General features: G+C 40.8%; 1 protein-coding gene across 12 annotated transcripts in view; it reads left to right on the top strand.

Moving 5' to 3' along the window:
- The window catches only part of SGCD (sarcoglycan delta), a 448,968-nt gene that overhangs the window by 198,016 nt on the left and 227,406 nt on the right, over nucleotides 1-23,546 (top strand). Inside the window, exon 1 of one of the 12 annotated variants that reach the window (XM_087753647.1) lies at nucleotides 12,809-12,860. The exons of 10 other annotated variants lie outside the window; for them this stretch is intronic. The gene's annotated coding sequence lies outside the window, so the exon portion shown is untranslated. Of the gene's footprint in view, nucleotides 1-12,808; nucleotides 12,861-17,403; nucleotides 17,480-23,546 lie in introns of those variants that run through there. One more of the 12 variants, XM_087753649.1, reaches the window with a different exon arrangement.

Below are 23,546 nucleotides of genomic sequence, written 5' to 3'. Positions count from 1 at the left end.
TAACTGTGATTCTCTGCCTCCCAGGGATTTGTGAGAATAAATCTGTTAAAGATGAGGAGGTGCTTACGGATACTACAGTAATGGGGCTGAATAAAGCTCTTCGGATAGTGAGGTAGTAACATGCCAGGAGCTGGGGCTGGAAAGTGGCTTTTTTAGGGAGCTGAAATTTGCACGTAGGAAGTTTGTACCCACACAACGAGGTCAAAATCGCTGCCCATCTCACCTGCCTAAATTGTTCCTGCGTAAGGCAAGCGAAGCAGAAGAAAACAGCTTCTTCAGCTCTACCCTGTTTCTCTGTCTCGAGGTAAAATAAAGCACTGAAGTATGCCAACTGCCTCGTGCAGCCGCTCATTCCTCCACCAGCCATCTTGCTAGTGCAGAGGAGCCAGTCTTTCTCCGTGAGAAATCTGAGTGTTAATAATTTCTGGCAAGTGTTGTGCTGAAGCAGACAATTTTGTAACGCCAGCCAGGCGTGTTGAGGAGTTACACTGGACAGTGCAAGGAAAGCACTTCATTCATGTTTGAATTCCTTGCCTCTTTGCAGCCTCCCGGGGCAACAGTGCAAGCCAGGGCAGATCCATTTCACATGGCTGCTTTCCCCTGGAAAATGGTCTGGTACACAGTGGCAGCTGCTTATTTCTATGAGAATACCCCCTGGGTTGTAGCTTTTTTTTTTTTCTTTCTTTTTTCCCCCCCCCCCCCCTTTTTTTACAGTGAATGGAAGTGGTAAAGATAACCAGCCTTAATCATGCCTCGTGATGGTGTATCTGGTCCCCTAATGTCACTAGGTGGATGTGAACTATAGGCTAGGTGTATTCAATTGGGCATACTGAACATGTTTGCTAAATGTAAGCCTAGCTAATTAGTTTTTATTAGTTATATGTGAAATGTAGACCTTCCCCCCTTCCCCCCAATATTTCTAACTGTCATTTTTCTCGACAACATTTTTAATCTGTTTTGCAAATGGATGTTAGAAATTGGGTTGACTGGGGAAGAAAGTGAGTTATGATAAAGGAAAAATGTTGACTGTGTTTTCAGTACTGTTTTATTTAAAAGTCATTGGGGACAGGAAAAGCAAGGTGGGCTAAAAATTCCAGCATTTCCTTGTGATATTTTTCAGTTTATAAAAAAATGAGTGTTTTATAACTAAGTCTCACTTGAAATTACTGGTGCTTGCCTGATTCCCAGCTGGATTTCTCGAGTACGGTTGCCTGTGCCACATTAGGATCTTTCTTCCCTGGCAGACGTGAGATGTGTGAGAAATTAGTATCTGTGCCATGAGAATATTATTAAATATATTGCTTGAATCTAGGAAGACCTTTTCCTATTCTTTAGGCATGACATCTTAGAGATCTACCCTATTGATTCACCTCTTAAGTCTAAGCTACTCTGGGATAAGCATGGCGGGGGGGGGCGGGGGGGGGTGTCTGGGATAACAAGCTTCTGTATCCCAGTTAATCTACAGATCTGTCCATGGGTAAATACAAGGTAATTCAAGGCTGCTTAATTTAGGGTTAGGAAAATATTTGTCATCAGAAATACATTTTTAATATCAACATAGTTTTTCTAGGCCAACTAGGTCCAAGAGCATATGGAACTGTTTTAGATCTCCATTGCGTTGCGTAAGTAGGATATAAACACCCGGTGAAACGTCTTTTAGTCTTTGTTCCCAATGTAAGGGATATTTTTGTAACAGATATTATTAAAAACTGTTGAAAGTGGTAGAATGGTTCTATTTTTAAAATATAATGTATTCTACGCAAGAAGAGATCAACGTAGTGCTGTTTGATGCTGTGTAAATATTAGTATATGAATAGAATAGTCCTTCTAAACAAATAACTCTGAGGAGAGTAGATTCTCTTTGTGCAAAGATTGTAACGATAATAGTTTTTACCAGCTTAGCAATGCATTCACGTTGTAATTGTATTTGCACGGCACTGTATTAGTACAAGGCGACAACAGCAGAGGAAGCAGTCAGCATTTCTCACGACGTGAAAACAACAATTTAAACGCTCAAAGGTATTTTGCTAGCAACACTTTTCCTGACTTCCCTTTCTCTTTCTAATGCATTGGTGATTGATATTATTGTCCAGTTTGTAGAAGGACGGTGTCTGGCAATTCACGCTTCACTAAGAGGTTTCTAATAAAGTTAGAAAAGCTGTAAAGTGAGATCAAATTTCACTAAGAAAATTAATATTCTTTCACAGCTAAATTCATTTTTTTTGAATAATGAGATGTCTAGATGTACTGTACTCTAAAATGAATGCCCTTCAGAAATCTAGAATGAAATAGCATTTATGTTTAATATGATACTTAATTTTTATTTCCCTCTTTTTATTTAGAACAAAAGTGAAAGAGACACATTGCTATAATATTTCCAGATTACCGCATTATTCTTATGAGGTGGTAGGGTGCTCTGTATTTCCCCTGGCAGTTCTGAATAACCATTGTTAATGACTTAAATTAGAAATAATTCTTCCTTAAAGGCTGTAGAAGTAAATGTGTGCATCAGAGGCACTTTGAGAGCAGTATCCAGCTTTCTGCACAAAGTTTCCCCATGGCCAAGCAGGGGAATAGAATTGATTGACGCCTGGGCTGAGTTGTTTGGCTTTCCTAATTCTTTTCCACCTTATAATTTCCTTTTGCACTCACCTTATGTCATATAAGGTGGTAGAGAAACAGCTGTCCTAGGATCTAGTACGAGATATTTTGTCAGCATATGGTGGTAGTCTTAACTGGGTATGATTTGAATACCGATAGCTTTTCCTGCTGCTGCTGCCGAATACAGGTGGTAGGGATGACTGCCAGGCAAACACCCAGCGCTGCTGGAGAGGGGCACAGCGGAGCGTATCCCAAATGCAAAATCCAGTTGCCGGGATGTTTCTTCTACTCTAAACCAAACTGATTTTTTTTTTTTTTAATTTTTTTTTTATTGGTATTAAAGAACAACTGTTAATACTGAAAATCAAGTCTGTCACACAAGCTTTGAAACAATTCACATCCTGCAAATAAAGTGTGAGCCTAAGCTGGTTGGTAGATCAAAGCCCAGTAGTGTCTGGGCAGGTGAGCTGCTGGCTTTGGTGAGTGGCCGTGAAGGCTCTCATCGGCTGGTGAAGTGGGTTATTGTTTAGTTAGCGAGTCCCAGGATACTTCTGTAGTATTTCTTCTCATATCCTGGTGCCTGACATAATAATGTATGTTTGAGGTATGGAAACAATTTACATGAATATCTGAACAAATCAACTATTTGAAGAACATTTAAATGAGCAAAATAAAAGTATCTGAATTGAATCATAGAATCATAGAATCGTCAAGGTTGGAAAAGACCCTTAAGATCATCGAGTCCAACCGTTAACCTATCACTGCCAAGTCCATCTATACCATGTCCTCAAGCACCACATCTATCCGTTCTTTAAATACCTCTAGGGATGGAGACTCAACCACTGCCCTGGGCAGCCTGTTCCAATGCTTGACCACCCTTTCGGTGAAGAAGTTTTTCCTAATATCTAACCTAAACCTCCCCTGGCGGGAGGTTGATTGAGATGTGACTGAAAGTTAGTAAGGAAGGGACAAAGGGTCATCGAGGAGCTTAAGGATGGGGGACATGAAGATTTCAATAAAGCCCTAAATTTTTTTGTTTTGTTTTGCTATTATTCAAAGACCCCACTTCTTGACCGGTTATGAGCTCGTCTTTAGTTAACTGGTGCCTGCTATCATTTTGCACGCTCAGCAAATCACTGGTCTCTGAGGGACAGGAGCACGTACGTGTGGTTTGTTCTTCTCGTGCAGCTTGAGCGGAGCAAACAGCTCCAGTAGTGCTCTTCTGGGACTTTGAAATGAAAGTGGGTTTGTTTCCTTACAAGACTTAAATGTTACCTTCAGATACACAAGCATGGCTTCTTGCTGAAGTTCCTGCTCCTGCAGTTCCCAGCTAGTAGAAATCCATATGGATTCATTACCTTCAGTGGGGCGACGTAATTAACGTGAGCTCAGACCTCGCCCTTAAGGGATTCTTGAAATTTCAAGCTAATTTGAGTATAACTTTTGAGCCAATGACCGATAAAATTTAAATCCTGCTTTAGGAAGTGTAGAGTGGCTATTTTTGTTAATTTTAGTTAATTTTGTTAAGTTTGATTTTGTTAATTTTAGTCCCATATTCCTGTAATCCAGTTGAGCTTGAGTAAGCCTATCAGAATGAATCCCGCAGTGTTGATCGTTTCTGGAAAGGGATGCTGTAAGTTGGCTTAGGGAAAATACTGACTTATTAAGTAGTTTTCTAAATACATTGCATCTCAGAATAAAATAACTAGAATGGCAGACACAGTTGTTACACTGAGGCTAAGACCTGAGTTTTGCAGATGGAATTTATTTTTATGTAGAACAGCAGCATGAGTCTATGAAAAGCTTCTGTTTGGTGAAACCCTTGCTGAAGTCACCAGAATTGGTTTTCCTTTATATGGGAATGCTTTCTTATCTTCCACTGACTTTTTTCATCATAAAGAACCTAAATTTTATCTCAAGCATGATGTTCATAAAAGCTTTCTAGATTGTAAAGGCAAGCCCGTGAAAGACACTTATATTTTTGTGTATAATTTTAAAGATGGGGCCAAATAATCTTCTATAAAAGGCATGTGTAATAGGCTACGGATGATATTGGGGATGGAGGGTTTTGACCTGTCTGTATAATAAGATAGCTGGCTCTAATTAACTAAATCAAGCTTGTAATTGGCCATTAAGACTCTGGATGTCTTTTAGTGCCTACTGGAATTGCCATTTTGTTGGTCGTATATTCTGTGGTGCCTTGGGACCGTTGCTGGTTTGCTCGCATTAATGCACAATTTCCATTCTGCCTGTCCTTTAACCTTACTTAGAAATATCAAATTTTTAACAAGAGCGCCTGGCAAGATGAGGTAGTATTTGGAACCGCTCCTGGTTCTACTGGAAATCTCAACTGCCTGGCAAAGGTGCTGATGTAAAAATAGCCAAGAGATTAACCAGAATTCATTTACTTGCAAGGTGTGAGGTGAAGAAGATCTTTTTCTCCAGATCATAGTCAAGAACTGTTTTCGGGCTTATTTTTGTTTTCCTTTTCTGCATAGGACCTGCTGCTCTTCTGGGGTCAGCTGGGCATTTTCATCCAACTTCTTCCTTCCTTCTGCTGATGTCTGTTCTTTTCTTCATGGAAACCTTTCTGGTTCAGGCCCAGGTTCTTGGTAGTAATTTGCAGTTCTCCATTGGGAATGTTAGGTAGTTGGGAAACAGGGGAGATGTAGTGGCTGTTCTGGGATGGTGCGACTGAAGGTTGCTGCTCTGCAGGGGCCAGGCTCAGCATGCTGCAGTTTTGTGTTCCTGCAATTACCCCTAAACGTGGAAGTTGCAGCTGACAGCTACGTTATTTTAAAAGTGTGACTCTGTCCTATCCCCTTGCTATGAAATGTTGCTATTCCAGGGTACTTTATGTGCTGGTGTAATTATATCAAAGAGTAGAAAATTGATGGTAGAAATAGCATCTGTAAATTTTTATTTCTTTGATGATGGGAATGTTGGAAAGGCTTGACAGTGCCAGGGTAATCATCATATACATTTAATAAAAGCAGTTGTATGCTAAAGTGTCAACTGAATATTAAAATCATGTTATTAAATATGGATCTGTGCATGGCTGCTAACTGTGCTTTTGATCAATTCATATAAACATGATACATCACTCAATTGTATTAAATTTAAGTTAATTTAAGAATTAATCTTCACTTAATTAAGACTGCAATTTTGGCAACCTCCTGTTCAGTGATTGCTGTAGACTCTTTGAAGCAGTCAAACCAAATGCTTGTGATTTATGTATTTATTTATTTATTTTTACTGCTTTTTGAGAAGATATGCTTACGGCAAGCACCTTATAAGGTAAAAGCTGGAAAAATCATTTGAAGTGTGTGTAGCTCCAGTATTGCCCTGACCAGCTGATCTGGCTTTGAAAGCATTGTGGTGCATTACAAAAACGTAAGTATCTTCAGTTTCGCTGTTTGAAACTTATTGTTTGTGGAGACCGTATGGCAAACAAGCCCTTTCGTACTGCTTAGAGAGTAAGTGCAGAGCTACAGAGGTGAAGAAAGCTTTATTAATCCCACCTCTGGTCCTTCAGCTTAATTGATTTTTGACACAGCTATTGGAAAACCACTGGCTTTTTCTCAATTGAATGTTCCTTTTTCTGAAGCTCTACAGAGAGCACTGAAAGAGCAAGCTGCTTTTTTTTGCGAGAAACTAAGGCTGAAACTCTACAGGAGGAATTTGGTGAACATTAAAGAAACAGTCATTTAAATTATGGAGAAAAGGCAATAAATCACTGTGCTTGGTACTCATTCTGAACTTCATCTCATTTAAAGACTTCTTTCCGTGTTGACAGAATTAAAATATTAATTTGGTTTTCAATGGATCTCTTTCAGCTGTACTTTGTTTCTGCCTGAAGTTTTTATAGATTTTGTCACTTAAAAAAAATGTATTACTAAGGGCAGGGTTCAGAAATTAGTATCTGCTGCTACTCATTTTGAGTTATCCCATTCGGGTGCAATACAGCTCAGGCAAGCAAATCTGCTCTGGATGCACCACTACAGCTGCAAGGTGGTCATGGAGCCGGGCTGCGAAAGGAGGAGTGGCTTGAGGCCCAGAGAGTAGCAAAATTAACTCCATTAAAGTTAAAAAAAATTAAATAGGGTAAAATATTTCCAGATCTTAAATCTCCAAAAATAAAAGCACGTGCCAAAGTCATACTGCACTGTGATAATGTCTGGATGGTCTTAGGAAACGAAGCAGGATTATCCTTCTCAAAGACCTTGCCCAAGCTGTCCCTCAGGTGATACACTGGGTATTTATTTCCTTGTAAACTGTACAATCACTACATTTCCAGCACAGCCAAAAAAAGTAACAAAGGAGCCTCTTTGGTATGGTTTTGCTGTGCAGAGCATGGGCAACCCTTTGGTCTTGTGCAGCCACGAGTAGTCTCTTGCTTTGTAGAAACTGGACATCTCTTCAGCTGGTGCCATTTCTTCCAGTCTTCCCAATTTAAGGAAATTATTCCTTAAATATGTATTGTGATGTAAATTGTTACAGAAGTCAGGTTCACCTCTGTGGCAGACAAATGCAATGTCTCCACAAAGGAAATGCACCTGCAGCATGCTACAGAAATGATTGCAGAGTGATGGTTGGTTTAATTGTCTTCAAGTTCTAGGCTTGCTCGTGCTATTTTAATGGCCTGCAAGGCTTTTTATTCCAGCATATATGGAAAACGAAATATTGCCGGTTGCATGTGACGTAACAGTTGTTGGTGATCTTGCCACAGTCCATGGAAATGAGAAATGCGGGGGAAGAGATGAGATGTGGAACAATGAAACTGTATTTTTAGCTTAATAAGGTACACTGGCCGTGAAGATTTCGGTCACCACCAGGCTGCTCTGCTTTGGAGGATTCTGTGTGGCCTGGGTGCACACCCAGGGTCTGAAATACAGACTTGGCTTCTGTGTCCCTGACACTAACTCCACACGTAATGAGACCTTATTAGTCCTGTTCCGCAGGAGCACTTACTCCTCACTTATGTAATGAATGTAAGTAAAAGTGTAGTACAATAATTGTGATGCATGATGGGCGTGTTTAGATAACCCTCCTATTATCTTAGGAAGTGCAGTACTTCAAAGAAAACTTATCCCAAGGTGTCCCTTAAACTTTTCTTTTGTATTACCCTCTGGATTACTCTCCTATCTCCTTCCTTTGATATGTTAATTCAGTCGTTTTCCCTATCAGGGCTCATTGCTTCTGCTTTTTTCTTTTTTTTTTTTTTTTTTTTTCCCCAATGTAATTTAATTTTGTGGAGAGTTAATGCTTATCAGTCTTGTTTTACTATTTGAGAATTTCTGTGACCATTCTTCTTTGAAATCAAAGTCTACATACTTTCCTGACTGACTTCTTTTGAGTTTACTAGTACATTATGTAACCGTTTTTTAACAGTTCTTCCTTATTCTTTATTCTTCTAAAAACAGCAGCACTGATGTTACTTGGTTTTAGTTAGGGCTGCTTGGGTCTTATAATGCTTTAGCATAATTAAGAAATGTATATATATCAGAGCTCCTGACCAAAAGGTTTTTTCAGGCTCTTTTCTGGGCACATGCGTGTTAACTTTGAAACTTTAACAAAGAATAATCAAATTTACCCCCTGTTCATGAAAACTTTTATTCTTGAGGGAAACAAATGCTTGTTGGAATTGAAGCGTGGTGACAAATTAAGCCTCTGGCATTAGGCGCTTCTGTCTCTTGGCCAAAAGCGTCACCTGTCAGATTTCACCAAAACTTGTACAACATACGAGATCTGACTTGGTTTTCGTTAGCTGCACAGCAAATGATAATGAATTCATTTACAACTCATTATTTAAGCCCTTTGAGCAATAGCTTTAAATATGTATCTACCGTTGTCTCAAAAATTAGGTGTCCAGCTGTGCCACCCGCGCACAGCCCAGATGATGCTGATTCTGCAGGGTTGGCATTGCCTCACAGTGAATTGTAAAAATCTAATTCTTTATCCCTTTCTTACTCAGCACAAAGCTGATAAAACAGTTTTGTTGTTTGTGCTTCAAATTTAGCAAAAGTCGTATGGTTTAGCAGGAGCTTAATTATATTTACTGGAGACTTCAGCCGGCTCTTTCAGTTCTTTGCCTTCCCCCCCCCATGTTACTGCAGAAACACGCTGGCAGTACAGCTGAAAATATCACTGCTTGATTCCTTCCCAGCAGATGGTGGTGCCCTTATAATTCCGATGGTGCCAATGCACTAATGTAGCAGACCTTCAGCGACCAAAGAAGAGGGGAGGAGGGAAAGCCCAGATTTAGAAGTTCGGTGACATGCGGCCCTTCATGTCACTGCAATGATCTCAGTGAGATGCTGCTATTAGCAGACTCGGAGGGTTTGTGTAGTCACAGTGGTGACTGAAGTGTAACATATAGGTAGCGGATTTTAAATAGGCCTTAGCGGATACCAGTACCAGTCTGTCCATCAGCATGGAGTCACCTCCCTCGGTTCTCTGCGAGCCTGCTTTCATGGTATTGGAGGGTTTGCCTTCCTCTCTATAATACTGATGTATTTAACAATATTTTTCAGCTTGTTAAAAGTGTACCACATCTTTGCCTCTGGGCACTTGAATAGCAATTAACAGTATCAGTATGTAATGAGGTACTCTATATAGGTTGAAAGTCCTTCTTTTCCTCTTATGTGTCTAGCGAACATCAAATGAAATTTAAACCTCTTGGGTTACTGTTTTTTTCCCCCATCCTTGTGCTTTTTGTTGGTGTGAGTGAATCTTGGTGTCCAGGGATTATCACTCACACTGATGGAATTGGGTGTCTGTGGTCCATCAGTGCTGAAATTCTCTGCTGAATATCTCTTTGTATGGCTGGCTCCCCATCAGAAGCCAAAGTTGGAGAAGTCCTGAGCTTTGGGGATATCTTGACCTTGCTGAACCACGTCTTTTTGGTGGGCTGGAGCTAGATCCAAGAGCCAGCTGTACTCAAAGGCATGGGAAGTTTGCATCTGGAGATGGATTTCAAGTCTTATCTCTGCTTGTTTTTTCCCCAACTCCTCTGTGAGCTACCCTGTGCTACTGTGTGGTTGCTCTGACAGGCAAGACAGAGGTTTTGTAATTAGGAGCCTTCCATCATATGGTGTCCCTGCTGCGTTTCATCACCAGCTGTCTTCCCAGGGCTGAGGAAGCTTTGCTTTTACCATGCTTCACACAGCATTAAACTGTGTAGAAAAGGCTAAATATTGTAGGCCAGCTGCTGCTTTCCCTTTGCCTTTTATCAGCCTAGAGAGCAATTTCACTCCTGGGATGGCACTTTGCTCATGTTAACTGGTGCATGACTGCAAGAGGCTCCTGTTCCTCCTCAGTCCTCCTGGCACGGAGAGGACTGTTGGCAAGGGATTATTTCCATAGCGGGCTGATTGCATGGGACCACCTTTTCTTTTCCATTTTGGGGGTGTTTTGGTGGTTTTCCTTCCAGCTGCAGCCACAAAGGCAGGCAGAACATGTAGTGTTTTCCTTTTTTTTTTCTTTTCTTTTTTTTTTTTAAGGAATCCTTAAAACAGGAATGATAATGAGATCTTTTATCACCAATGTGTTCTTTGACTGGAGCTAATCTCTCTAAATATTTGTCTAGTAAAACTGAAGTTTTCTGCAGTATCCACACCACCAAGAGTCATTCTTTGAAGATGAACTCCTACCCACTTTCCTTTTCCATTTCTATTTGGAGATGCTCCTTACTCCGTTTTTATCCTGCAAGGGAGGAATTTGCTGAGCCTGAAATGAAGAAGCAGCCCCCGAGGGGACTTCAATACAGAGAGTTTACAACTCAGACGATAATTTGGGTCAATTTAAATGGCATGTGAGTGTGGGTCTAAATAAATAGCTTTAACCTTTAGCTTACTGATGGAACTGAAAATAGACACAGGGTTGGGCACATTGGAAGAAATGCGTACCATTGCTGCCAGCATTACTTTGAATAAATAGATCACTCCTCAGGGTTGTCAAGCCAGCACCTTTGCCAGTAAGAGGAAATAAGATTTTTCTTTTTCTTTTTTTTTTTTTTTTAACTGGCAGCTGAGTCTAAAAGAAGCTCTTACCTTTTTTTGATGGCTTTGCACTCACAAGCCTGTACGTTGCAATTTGCTTCTATCAACTGAAATTTAATAATATTCATAGATCTTCATGGTTATGTTACTTGCCCAGTTTACACCTGTATGTAGACTCTGCCTAACCAGTTATGCTAGAGGAAGAATTGGCACGTGTTGATCATTCTTGGATGTTATTGCCTTGTTTCAGCCAGGAACTCTGTGGGTTTTTTCCATTATTTGTGGCTCAGGAGCTAGAGGAGAGCTCATGAAATTATTTGCTTAGTTTACAAGCCAAAAAGTGGTGGATGTGCTCTAGTAATAGTCCTCTCTAGTCTGAGCTCTATCACTGCTGTTGCCCAGATACTAGATGTAGAGGAGGTATGAGCTCCTGTAGCTTGCATCTACAGGAGGAGAGTAGAAGGTAACAAGGCACCAGCAGATCTCTTACGCTAGCATACAAACATGTATCCAGAGAAGAAATACGAAGTCCAGCATTATTTTAGGCTCCTAACAACATGAAAATCTTATCTAGAGTATTGTAATGAGAAGTAGATACATGGCAGCTACTCAAAATCGTCCACAAAGAGTTGATTTAAAGTCAAAATTTGCAGTTAGCTGGTATGAGGGGAAGAGAAAGTTGTTCCTTTCCTGAGAGGAGTGAAAAATCTGTTTAAAAATCAAACAAAACAAAAGAACCACAAAATAGATGTAATGGAGACTTTTTTGTTAAGGTTTTGAAGTGTGCCTGAACCCAAGCTTGGAGATTGCTGGTTGAGCTGTGTTTTCCACTGCCCTCCAGCTCCAGGCCCCAGTCACCCAGCTGATGGATGGCTCAAGCAGAGATCAGAAGCCCTGGGAGCCCATGTCACACCAGAGACAGCCTGGAAATCACAGCTCTTTGGTTGCTGTACTAGGGCTGCTGGGCTCTGCCTCCGTGGCTCTGAGCAGGAGAGCTGTGAGGACTGCAGCACAAGATGGGTCTTCAGGCTCGCTGCTTTGGAAGAGGGGGCATTGTGACCTGCATGCCCCAAAAAGCCTCTAAATCCTGGGGCTTCTTGTCTTCCTTGCCAGGCCGCTTGGTGAGAGCACTCAGTGCTGCAGAAAACAGCCTGATGAGTAGCTTGGTGACAGTGAACTTCTTGAGGAAAGAAAAAGCCAGTTTTGAGTGTCAAAGGCTTGAGGAAACATGGTTTCTGGTTTATCTTCTCCTCCCTGTACCAAGTGCTGCTCAGAGGCTGAAGGTCTGCCTGTGAGGAAGGAAGCTGCTTGGCCTGGTTTATGCTGATGGGTTCGTATTTTGGCACTAAATAGCAGCGTTGTAAATGTTCCTTGCGTCCTACGGCACTAAACCAGTCAAGCGGCTGAGTGTCCTCACTCCTCAAAGCTGGAGCTGCATTTTCTTTGCAAGGCCAATACAATTAAACAGCAGCGTATGTCGTCCACCCTTAGTAATGATGAAGCTCAGCAGCACGGGAATTGCCTAGATAAACAAGATGCTGATAAAGAACTACCAACTTAAGATCTTGTAAGGCAGTGAGATTTCTTGGAGGACTACAAAGCTATTTTCAGCTGCTGATTTGCTCCTGTAGCATAAATGTAGACATGATAAAATATGCAGATAATCTTTCATAGTAACCATCTTCTGATAGATAATAATGGCAAAGAAAAATAGAGTCATAAGTTTGGCGTGGGCTACAGTTTTAGTACCGTTTCCTTCTGCAGGTTGTTACTACTGGCTATACCTGCTGAGTAGCAGATATGTAGTTACAAAGCATGCCAAGGACAAATAAATGCATTTTCACCTTTTATACTTGCATAGATTGTTACCCCATTACAAACAGGCTGCAGCCTTGTGTTCTGTAAAACGTACCGCAGTCCCGACCCTACGTAACTGCGTCATACTATGACAGTATGAAGCTCTGTGGGAGGATGTTTTTGGCATACATTTCCATAATGAAATACCTTAAATTTGCTTATGCAAAACAGATTGGAAGTGATTCACTAATGTGTGAGCAAATTTTGCAAGGAACCTCTTACAAGAGCAGCAGATTGGTCATGAGCTTGTGATTTCATATTTTCGGGTGTGGGAGGAGCTGTTGAGTGGCTGAGGCTGGGGGACAAATTGCGACAAGGTGCCACCAAGGACAAAAGCTCAAGAGCTGAAGTCCAAAGGGTTGGACCTCGTTTCACAGCAGTGAGACCATTCAGCGTACAATGGTAAGGACTGAAAGGGAGATGCTTGAGAGGTAGAGAAATTCTTCCTTTTCAGGTTATCTGCTAACTCTTTGGTTAATCAAGATGAGGAAGAAAATAGCGCAGGTGGTTTCGTTGTTCTGTAACTGTTCGCAAGGGTTTCTCAAACCCTTCCCTGAAGCATCTGCTTTTGCTACTGTCTGATTCAGGTTTCTGGTCTAAACAGAGCGCTTGTCTGATCTGCTATGGCAGATTCCAAATTCTAAATATCATGTAGCATCATCTGTAAGGACACAGCGATATCCCCTGCAAGGTGTTTATCTTCCGTGCCCTGAGCATTTTTGTGACTTTGCGTTCATCCCTTGGAGGCTTCTACAGTGCTTATCCATGGAGGATTCAAGGATCTATACAACTAACAAATGCTGGCCACAGCGAGCGCTGGAGGCCGGTCGGTGTGTTATCTTCATCTGCAATTCTGTATTAAAAGTGGTTATGGTCAGTGTTCTCTCTCCTTCGTAACAGCAATATTGAACATGTCCTTACATCAGTGTGCATGCATACCTGTGTATACATGTAAGGAACAGTCTGCCATCTCTCTGTATATATATGAACTCATGTGTGTGCCTGTGTATGGACAGATGGAGGGCAGTTTGATAAATAATATGGGCAGATGTGGATTTTCACTTATCTGAGGAGAATATAAATGCATGTGTCTGTATGTGTAGCTGTAATGAGTTAGCACAAATACCAGAAAGATGAATATTGCAGTATGCACGTGGGAGCTGCACCCTGCAGCTTCAAAGGCTGTCCTGGCTAAACCGCTTGATGTGCAGAAATCAGCAGCCGACTTGCCCTCCGACACTGAGCACTCTGGTTCAAATGGGAAGGGTGCGTCGGGGCAGGGAGATGTTGGTTATTCATGTAACAATTTGTATTAAGTAGGCACTTTCTTGTTAGTTCTTTTTGATCTTTTTAGGCACCCTGATTACAGATACAGCCTTAACAAGGATGATAAAGGGCCTCAGGGGTTATAAACTAGGAGGAGAGGTTAAGAAAATTATGTTTATATTCATTAGAATAGAAGAGATTAAGCGGGGTCGTGACCAAGGTGTACAAAATCCAAAAGGTACTGAAGAAAAAATGATGCCACCAGAATATTTAAGAGAGAAACTGCGAAGACAGGGTACGTGGAGGCTAAGTGGCATTTTAATTGGAATTGGTTGTGGGACATTTTTACAAGGGTATTGCTCTCAGTGAGGAAGATAACTTAATGCTGATCAGTGGGCTAATGGAAGACAGCATAGGACACAGGTATGTTGATGGCCAGAAGTACAGGGTATGTCATATAGCTTCTTTTTGAAGTGTCTGAGCAGGCTGGGTTTGGGCAGAGGGTAATGAATTAAAACAGGGATTGAGCTTTTGAGCTTGTTTGGAACATAGGCTGGGATGCAAAATGTTGGGAAAGGGAAAACCCCACACTTCCATGTTGAAGAAGCCTTTGTGTAAACTTGTTAATTAAAGCAGTGCTATAGAGCTGAGGTATTTGGGGGCTCTACTGCACAAAGGATAGATAATTTTGGGGGAGCAGCACAGCAAAGAAATGAGACTTCTGCTTGGTTCTTTCCCCTGTGTGCCCCTGTTCCCCACTGCCAGGACAGGGCCAGCCTCTCTGAGCTCTTCCAGGTCAGGGTCCCATCTCTCTGTGTCTTTCATCTGTAGTCCTTTATAGGGATGAATTCAAGATTCTCAATGCCTGTTGGGTACCGTGTTTTGCACAATGTATATGGCTACCTCATGTGCGGGGCAGGGGTAGATTGGCCACTGAAATCCAAGGATGATCTAGAAGATACTTAGTCCTGCCAGTTTGTGACTCATTCCTTTAATACCTTGCTTAGAGAATTAAAAATGGGACACATTCAGACCTTTTACCCAGTCATACTGCACTAATGCCTGCATATATTTTTTTTCATGTCTGCGTACAGTCCACTTCTCAAATTTCTTTTATGAAACGATCTCTCTGTGTTTCCCCAGCATTCCATTCAAGATTTAAAGCCAAAGCTTTGCTAATCAATGCAACTTACAGCATTTCAATCAGTTTAGCTGAACATGAAATAAATTGCTAGTTCTTGGCTCTGTTAAGTGACTACAGTCCAAGAAGAGAAAGCAGTTATTTTTAGACTATTTTTGTTGAATTTGAAAACCTTTTCTGAGGGAGATTGCAGTGATGATTTGAGAAAATGCATTTAACTAAGACTAAGGAAGCTGGCAAGCTCCTACCAAACTAATACTGGCTCTTGAGATTCAGCCTAGCATTAGCTAAAGCTGGTGTAGCTGAAGAGTTTAGTCTTCAGCAATGTGTGGGGGTAGATTGTTGGCTGTGTGTAGAGGACACAGGGGCTGTGGGTCCAGGAGACCTCCACCCTATCCTCTGATTATTCACACAGTGAGTAATTGCCTGGAAATGTGGATATTTGCGCCATCCCTTCTAATCACTGCCTGTGGAGAGGAGGGGTAAGGAGTGAAAACCTGAGAGGCTTTTTATTCAACCCTTCCCACCTGTGCTGTTCAATCTAGCTGTGCATCGCTTGGTGGGAAGACAGATGTTAGCATAGTAGGGTATATCTTCTGTGCTGGAGCAGTGCATATGGGAGGCATATGATTTCTGAAGTTAGTACATCTAAACCTAGTATCAGTCTTACTAAAAACATGTCATAAGGAACCAGCATGGCTACATGAGGAGACTTTCACTAATGTGAAGTGGTACAAACCTGGCAAACAAAAGACGCGTGGCTAAGAACACCACCAGCTGTGCAACCACATAGGCTAAAATCTGAAGGACCAAGAGGCAAAGTCGGTTACAGCTGTAAAGGGTTATGAAATGACTTACAAAAGCACTGGAAGTAAGAGGAAGGCAAAAGCCTATCAGCGAGAAAGAGACGCAAATAAATGGACTAGACAGAGAAGACAGAAATAATAAATGCCATTATTTTGTACAGCTCTTCACAGAAAGGTTAATAATTGTGTCAGATCTATAGCCGTGTTCCCTATAACGAGGGGTTATGAGCAAAGGCAAGAACAAGATAAGGTGTATTTAGATCTGTGATATATTTGGCTCAGCATGGCCTTCTGAAATGTACTCACCAAATTATTTACAATGACTCTCAGAAGCTTACAGAGGATAGGGCAATTGTCAGAAGTCCAGAGGAAGGCAAACATAGTACTTGTCATTACAGAGGCCGGTACAAGGGAAATAGAGGTTTGTAAATACCCAAAAAGATACAGAGCAAACTATTGAACTTGGACATACCTGTGAGCAGCATCTAATATCAGACATGCTTTATTAAGCCTAAACTAACCTCATTTCCTTCTCTGATTGGGTGTCTAATCCAAAACAGAGGAAAGCAGAAGCACTTTGTCGTTCACCAGGATTCCGATACTCACTTAAGCACCGTGTTCTCGTATCGGAGAAAGCTGAGCCCCAACTTGTAGCTTTCAAACTTTTTGATTAGTGGATTGGTAGAAGCTTTTAGCAGAGGTGCACATTCCCAGGTAGCAAGGAATTCATTGGCCAATAACTACTAATGGCTACATACCTGACTTTAACAAAATCTTTAAGAGCAGTTTATTAATATTTAACTCAAATGTTTTTGGACATTTTGGCCATGGGGTGTGAGAAGGATCTGCCTTAGTAATTTTCATTAGTTGCTTGGATGACAGACCAGAAAGTACGTTTCCTGACTGTGGATGAGCCCCAGTCATTAAAAAAGAAAAGCCAGTTTCACACATGCAAAATAAGGAATTGCTGTATAGGGACCATTGCTTCAGGAGAGCTGAGGGGATGTCACTGTTGGCCCTCAAACTGATGGGCCGCCAGCAGAAGTTGCTGTGATGTGGTGTTCAGGAAGGATGTAGGCAACCTTAGAGGGAAGCAACAAAACCAGCACTAGTACTACTAGTATTAATTTGTGGTCTCCTGTACTTAGAAAACGTTGCAACTTACTGAAGAAGGGAGGTAACTTGGGGAGGCTGGAGGGAACAATATTGGCACATTTGGGACTATTTCAGAGCAGCTGCTTAAAACAGAGTTACGACCTCTTGTTACCAGATTCAAAGCTGTCCAAACATGTAGCGAGTCGCCTTGATAATAGAACCAAGATTTCAAAATCTGTATGCACAAATGCATGACGTGGAGGGATATATGCACTCATAAATCCAGTTACAGTCCCGATTTAGGAAAACACTGAAGCATCTGCTTAACTTTTTCTCTGACAGGTTTTAAGCAGGTGCTAAAAGCTCTTCCCCAAATGAATTGCTTTTCTGAATCGAGACCCAATCAAACATATGCTTGTGTTAGAAAAAAGATATGTGCAGTAGCATAAATTCTCTGAAGGGGGAGGGGAACATGCATTAAGATATTTTTAAATGTCTATTTTTATAAATGCTTTCTCTTCATGGAAATTGCTGTGTACAGCAGTATACTCGTCGTCTTTGCTCTCTCTCTCCCAACCCTTTCCCCAGTGTATTTACTATGAAAGAGTTTTGCCTTGGGCAATAGCCTGTACTGTAGTGGAGTATCACATACAGAAAACTTATCTAACAACATACGAAAATGTAATAGGTGGGTGGAGGACGGGAATCTAGAGGTAAGCCTTTAAAAAGTTGTCTTAAAGATAATTCTTTTTAAACATTCCTTGGGCTTTTGCATAAAGAATGCAGAGTAGGCATTCCAGCATCTTATACGAGCACTGGATTTATGCTCTGTAATAAATGTATCCATAGGGTGCTGCATTGTTGTAATGATAGTGAATAATGGTAAAATTAGGAGAATTAACAATGACTCAGCTGGAATAATTTAGCACTGTGATAACTAAACTCTAACCTAATACTTGGTGTATTCACAGAACTATTTACAAAGCGCGTTGAATGCGAGAGTCTTGGGGGCATCTTCTATAGAAAACAAAGTGAAACCCTAATCATAAACAAATGCCGTAGCATATCATTAAGAGGATTAAGTGACTTGAAATTGATGTCTAAGGCATTTTGGTTGATTGTTGCTAAAAATACCACATACTTGACAATTATCTTCTATTTGCTGTCCTCTCTTCTGCTAGTTGTCTGTCATGCAGTATTATCCTTGTTTACCAGGACCACCTCGTACCAGGTCTTTATCTGCGAGGTTTGCTGCTTCGTGCCAGACCTGATCTGGATTTTGCAGTATGATGTGTTGGCACCGGTCAGTGCCAAACCATTAATACCTTAATAATAATGAGCGAGAGGCCAGGTTCAGCAAACACTGGGCTGAAACCAAAACAGCACAAGACTTCTGGAGTTTGTTAAAATCCGTTTCTTCTGTGGTGTTGTGTGGGGTTTTTTTTTGTTGCTGTTTTTTTTTTTTTTAAACAAAAGGCTTGTTTTTTTAGTTTGAAATATATCTTACATTATAGTTAATAAAGTTTTTGAAAAATACAAATGAGTTTTGTATTGACTTTAACTCATAATAGCTTTCTGAATAATTAATATTTCCGAGACTTTGACTTCTGGTCTAATTTTATATATATATATATATATGTATTTTTAAGTAACAAATTTTTATGGGTAGAAAAATTTCCTCCTCAGCCCTAATTAGTGATTCCTTGCTATTATCTTATTGGGCTGTGCTTGGTTGGGAGAAAGAAGCTGCGGATGTAATTTAGACAAGCCAAACATTTGAGGCAAAGCTTTAAAGGTGGCGTCATTGTATCTCAGTGAATGTCGCCACAAAGATTGCTTTCCAATCTGTTCAGGCTATCAGTAAAAGCCCATGGAGAAGTGGGTTGCACCAAACTCCTGGATACAAAGCAAGACATACGGTTGCTTCCATGACTATTTAATGCATGTAAGTTCTGATGTAGCCACGAGCACAACAGGCAGTAGGGCAAACTCTGCAAATGCCGATCGATGTAAATCCAGAACTCAATGGGGAGCCTTGCAGTGATGACAGCAGCCTTTTGATCAGGTCTTACTAGAAAGGATGCAAAGTACATGCTGTTGCAAGAGGGTGAAGAGAAATGCTGTGCAAGTGGCCACGTGGAAGTCTGCACGTGGAGACTGAGGGTAAGACAGCCTTCACCCACATTGCGTCCGGCTTGTAGGCATGGGGCTGCCTGCAGCAACCTGCCACACAGCCCCCGTCCTGTTTTGGATGTGTGTGTGGAAGAGCTCTAGTTTCAACCTGATTTAACAATCTCACCTGAAATATCACCCCTTGTCATTTTGGGGAGCATTGAATTAAACTGTCAAAAAATCTGTGTCTTCAACATCACAGATTGGATTTGGGTGTTAACAAGTTCTTCTAGCTCTTGCCAGTTCTGTGTCTTGTACCCATACAGTGCTGTGTTATACAGAGCTGTGTTTCTTCTGTATTTAGAAGACCTTGGCGCTGAGAGATACAAGCATGTCTGCTCTGTTGGCATAAGGATCAATGTCCTGCATAATTTTAGAAAAGGCAAATATTGGATGAACTTGTGATCCTGGCTCAGGTCTGTTTTATTGTGATGGGAGCTAATGCATGGACACAGAAACCCCAGATTTTCAATTAGAAGTTTGAGTGGTTTGTGTTTGATTTTTGTTTGGTTTTTTTTTCCTTTATCAGTTTTATCATTAAAAAATCAACTGTATGTCCTGAATCCAGCCTCTCAAGGAGTGTGAGATATTGGTAGTTTAAGCCAGATGACTTTTCCCTGAGACAGAGGTTCACATGTTTCACGCTGCTGGGCTGCAGACAGCAGCAGAGGAGTTGCAGGAAAAAATTAAGGGCAGCAAAGTTTTAAACTGTGATTCTCAGGAAAGACGAGGTGACAAATCCACTGACCTATTGCCTCTCTTTCTTGGACACTTCTGTCCTTCTGGTGCAATACAATTGCACCATGGTTGAAAGTTTAGACTGTAATTTAGGCTTAATCATCTTGTTTTGAAGACACCCGCGTAAATAAATATTGAACATACTAGTGACTGTCTCTGTGCGCGCTGCCTCGGCGTTGGCTCTTTTATTCAGTTTATGTTGTACATTCTGCAGACCAATTATTAGTAGGCCACCATCAAAGAGGACTTTCACAGAAGCATGAGCAAAAATGAAGATCGCAGCAGTCCGTTCTGCCTCACGCTGCTGGCCATGCAACTGCAGCTTTTTAGTAATCCAATCACCCTCTGGGAAAGTCACATATTTAAGAAACATAAGCAGGAAGGGAAGCTATCTGCTTTGTGCCGGAGTTGAAAGACATTGCCAAATGAAATTAGAGTTCCTGTCTAGACAGCAATCAAAATTAGCCTTTCATCATACATTAAGGTAACACTCAAATTGTTCTGTAAGCATTAGTAACTTAATTGTATTATTTTGAGGAAGCATGCATAAATAAATATTGAATACGCTAGTTATCTTGCATATGGAAATGAAGCTAAAACACTAGCGAGGGTGGAGACTCCTCACTACTAGGTGTTGTTTCTTAACAGCCCTGCTATTCTGGCTGTGCGCTGGATTATTTTGAGCTACTGTGTTTCCCTTTTTGGGAAACCCAGTGTAGTCCTACATTCAGTAAGCATTTAAATGACCAGATGAGATGCAGTCTTCATAAATTATTACAGACTAGTGAAAGTCCATCATGCTGCATAAAGGATTTTGGGTACAGAACGGTAAAGGAACTTGCTCTGAGTCACAAGTGGCATCTTTATCAAGGAAAAAAAAAATCTTTTGAAAATACTATATGTAACGGACTATAAATGAAAGAAATGTACTTGTATATCAGAGCAATCCATTAAACACAACCTGCTGAGAGATACGGCAGTATCATTCCTGTATAAATCAGTTCATAAACTCGTTTTTAATTATTTGGCAGACTTATGAAGCCAATTAGCGTGGTAATAAATATTCAGCTTTAATGGGCAAGTAAATAATTAATGTTATTGCCTTTGTAAATTTAGCTTTTCAGTTATAAATTAACATAATTAAAAGAGTAATGTTTCAGTACGCATTTTACCAGCCAAATCTAAATCAAGCAATTAAACTGTAGGTTTTCCACATCAAATGAGCTGAGTTTATAATGATACAAACTGTAGGCATAAATTTGTTTTTCATGGTCAGATTCATTACAAAAACATGAAGGAAAATATTCTGCAGTAGATGTAATCAAGTATATTATTTGAAAAACCGTTAATATATACTTTAGCTACTTTTTGTTGTCCTTCCACAGAGAAATAGAAAGGGGAAAGCATACTTCCCATCAATCTCTGGCACTGGGATAATTGCCTGTGTGTAATTGTAATGGCCACTGTAAAATGGTTATCGCTGGATAGTAGTTATCACATCTCTTCAGTGGATTGATTGCAAAAACACAATGCGTGGTATGGATCTGAAGAGAGAAAAATTGCTCTGTAGTCATTAACTTAGAAAACTCCAGGCTGACTTACACCAGCTGAGAATTCAATCCTACATTTTTTCCCCCTCTACTTATTGTTTCATATTTTTTGTGATGTGCATGTGCCATCTTCCTATGTCATCCTTCAAGTTTAGTGAGCAATCAGGGCAGTAATGCTTTTCTTGAGAAGAACAGATGAGTTAGTAGGAATATGTAACTATTTCTAATCTGAATGCAGATCAGAGCTGGTGAAATTCAGCCCTTTCAGTAGCTGTTGAGAAGAGCATGTGGCTGTAACTTCAGGTTGGCTTAAGAGTTCAGGATGTTGCATCAAGATTTCTGAATTTGCTTGTGAGAGACAGTTAAGGGGCATCTGAAACCATATGGCTTCTGCACCTTAGAAGCTTCAGGGACATCAGGCTGTATGAACTTGGGCCTTTCTCTATTATTTTTTTTTTTTTTAATTGGGGATTTCACAGAGTATTTCAGTTTCTTTGAATGCCGTCAGTTTGTGACTTTTAAAAATACTACTTTTCATTAGAAACACAAAGAACCCAGAAGAAGTGACTCTAACATGCACGTATAGACATGTGCACACCCACACACACATGAAAACTTGGAGTCTGAAAATTTGTCTCTAGTAAGAGAAGTCCCGAAAGTTCCCACTGGAAACCCTGAGCAATAGACATTTCTAGTCTTGCAGCCTTCACAGATTATAATTTATCAAGGGCTGAGCAGTCTATTTATAGCTCTTCAAAATGTTTGTAAAAGCAGCATTTTACAAACTACCAAAGGTTTGCAGATTTGTAATGAGAAGAGTTTTTTGATGCACAGGCTTGCCCACATCCAGACCTGTTCATTGACATTTCTACAAGCTGTGATTTTGTAGTCATTTCATGTCACAGAACCCAGTGGGCAAATTTATCACTGGCAAAAGCCCACTGAAGTCAGTGAAGTTACACCAGAGATAAATTCAGGTCAATGAACTTTATTTTAGTGGTGTTCAAAATGTTTGCAGTGCTATGCAGATAGATAGCTGTAGGCTTTTTTGCAGTATCCAATTGTTTAAGGGTGAGTGGACTGAAAAAAATTTACCCTTGAGATGAATTTGTGCTAATTGACTTAAATATATGCAGGACTGCAGTATGATTTTTGACGATATGATTATTTGGGGCTTTAGAAGGACTTCAAAAAGAGGCAAAGCACACTAAACTCTCATGCATGATTTCTATGGGATCATATTTCCAAAGAGATTTTAATTGAACACAATGACTTTCTGGCCTGATGAACTGTGGGTGGAAGAGAGGGGATTCAACCACCTGATGGCACAGGCAGTAACCTTGTAAGCACTGCTAAATCTGTATCTCAGGGTGCATCTGTAGAAGACAAACATTTTTATCGGTGATAAGGCTGATTTTTGCCTCAAATGCTGCCCTGTTATGAATAGTTTTAATCTGTATTTCATTATTATGCTTTGGCCATGGCTAGATTTAGATGGGGTCCAGGTGCATTGTATGGTTTCTTTGCCAATGGTGGCTAAATGAGCCTTTTCATCTCATGCCAAGCTCTACCTGGACTTAGTGACATATTTCTGGCTGGGGTCTACTAATCATGGACTTCAAACAGAGTCAGCAGTCTTGAGCTGTGTCTGAAGAGAATTCAGCGTATTTTGTAGCAAGGTTATTCTGACTCCCTTACATTTGGTAGTCTACTTTTAGCTGCTTTGGTGTTCGGCACAAATGGAAAGATTGCTCTGAGAGTACTGAGCACCTAATGAGATTGAAGGCAGTTCAGATACTTGCTGTTCAGGCTGGCTCTGCCGTGCAGCCTGCTGGGTGCTGTATTTCTGCTCCATTCGTTAGGATTTACAGCGCGCCAAGGAAGCCAGCCTTTACCGACTGAAGCAGTGTGACACTGCCTTATTTTATGGGTGGATGAGACTATTTCAGATAGTTTGGTGACTTGTTGAAGTCCATTTAACCTTCTCTCTCAGAGAGCAGACAGCAGGAGGTGTTTACATCAGTGACCTCGAGATCTTTCTCACGTGGAGTCTGTGGCAGGGATGCCTTGTGCATCAATACCGGATTGCTCATTGCTTTGCACTCGTTATTGATGGTTTTCTGTAGTTCAGCGTGTAAGACTAGATGGCCTGGTCCAGAAAGCATAGACTGGAGCAGTGTGTGTGCTTGGAAAGGGGAGAAGACATGAAGGGAGTCTTCATTTGCAATTGCAAGTGTGTTGGTGGCTGTGTATCAAAAGGTCAACTTCTGGGGCTTGCAAGCGCTCTCGTTTCCTTATGGTCCTTTTCAACTTGCATCAA

Source organism: Nipponia nippon, unplaced genomic scaffold, assembly GCF_047370975.1.
Source record: "Nipponia nippon isolate SJK-2023a ecotype South Korea unplaced genomic scaffold, ASM4737097v1 scaffold_17, whole genome shotgun sequence".
In the NCBI taxonomy this organism is placed as follows: domain Eukaryota; kingdom Metazoa; phylum Chordata; class Aves; order Pelecaniformes; family Threskiornithidae; genus Nipponia; species Nipponia nippon.
Note: the sequence above shows the minus strand (reverse complement) of the source record. Positions and strands in the feature narration are given on the sequence as shown.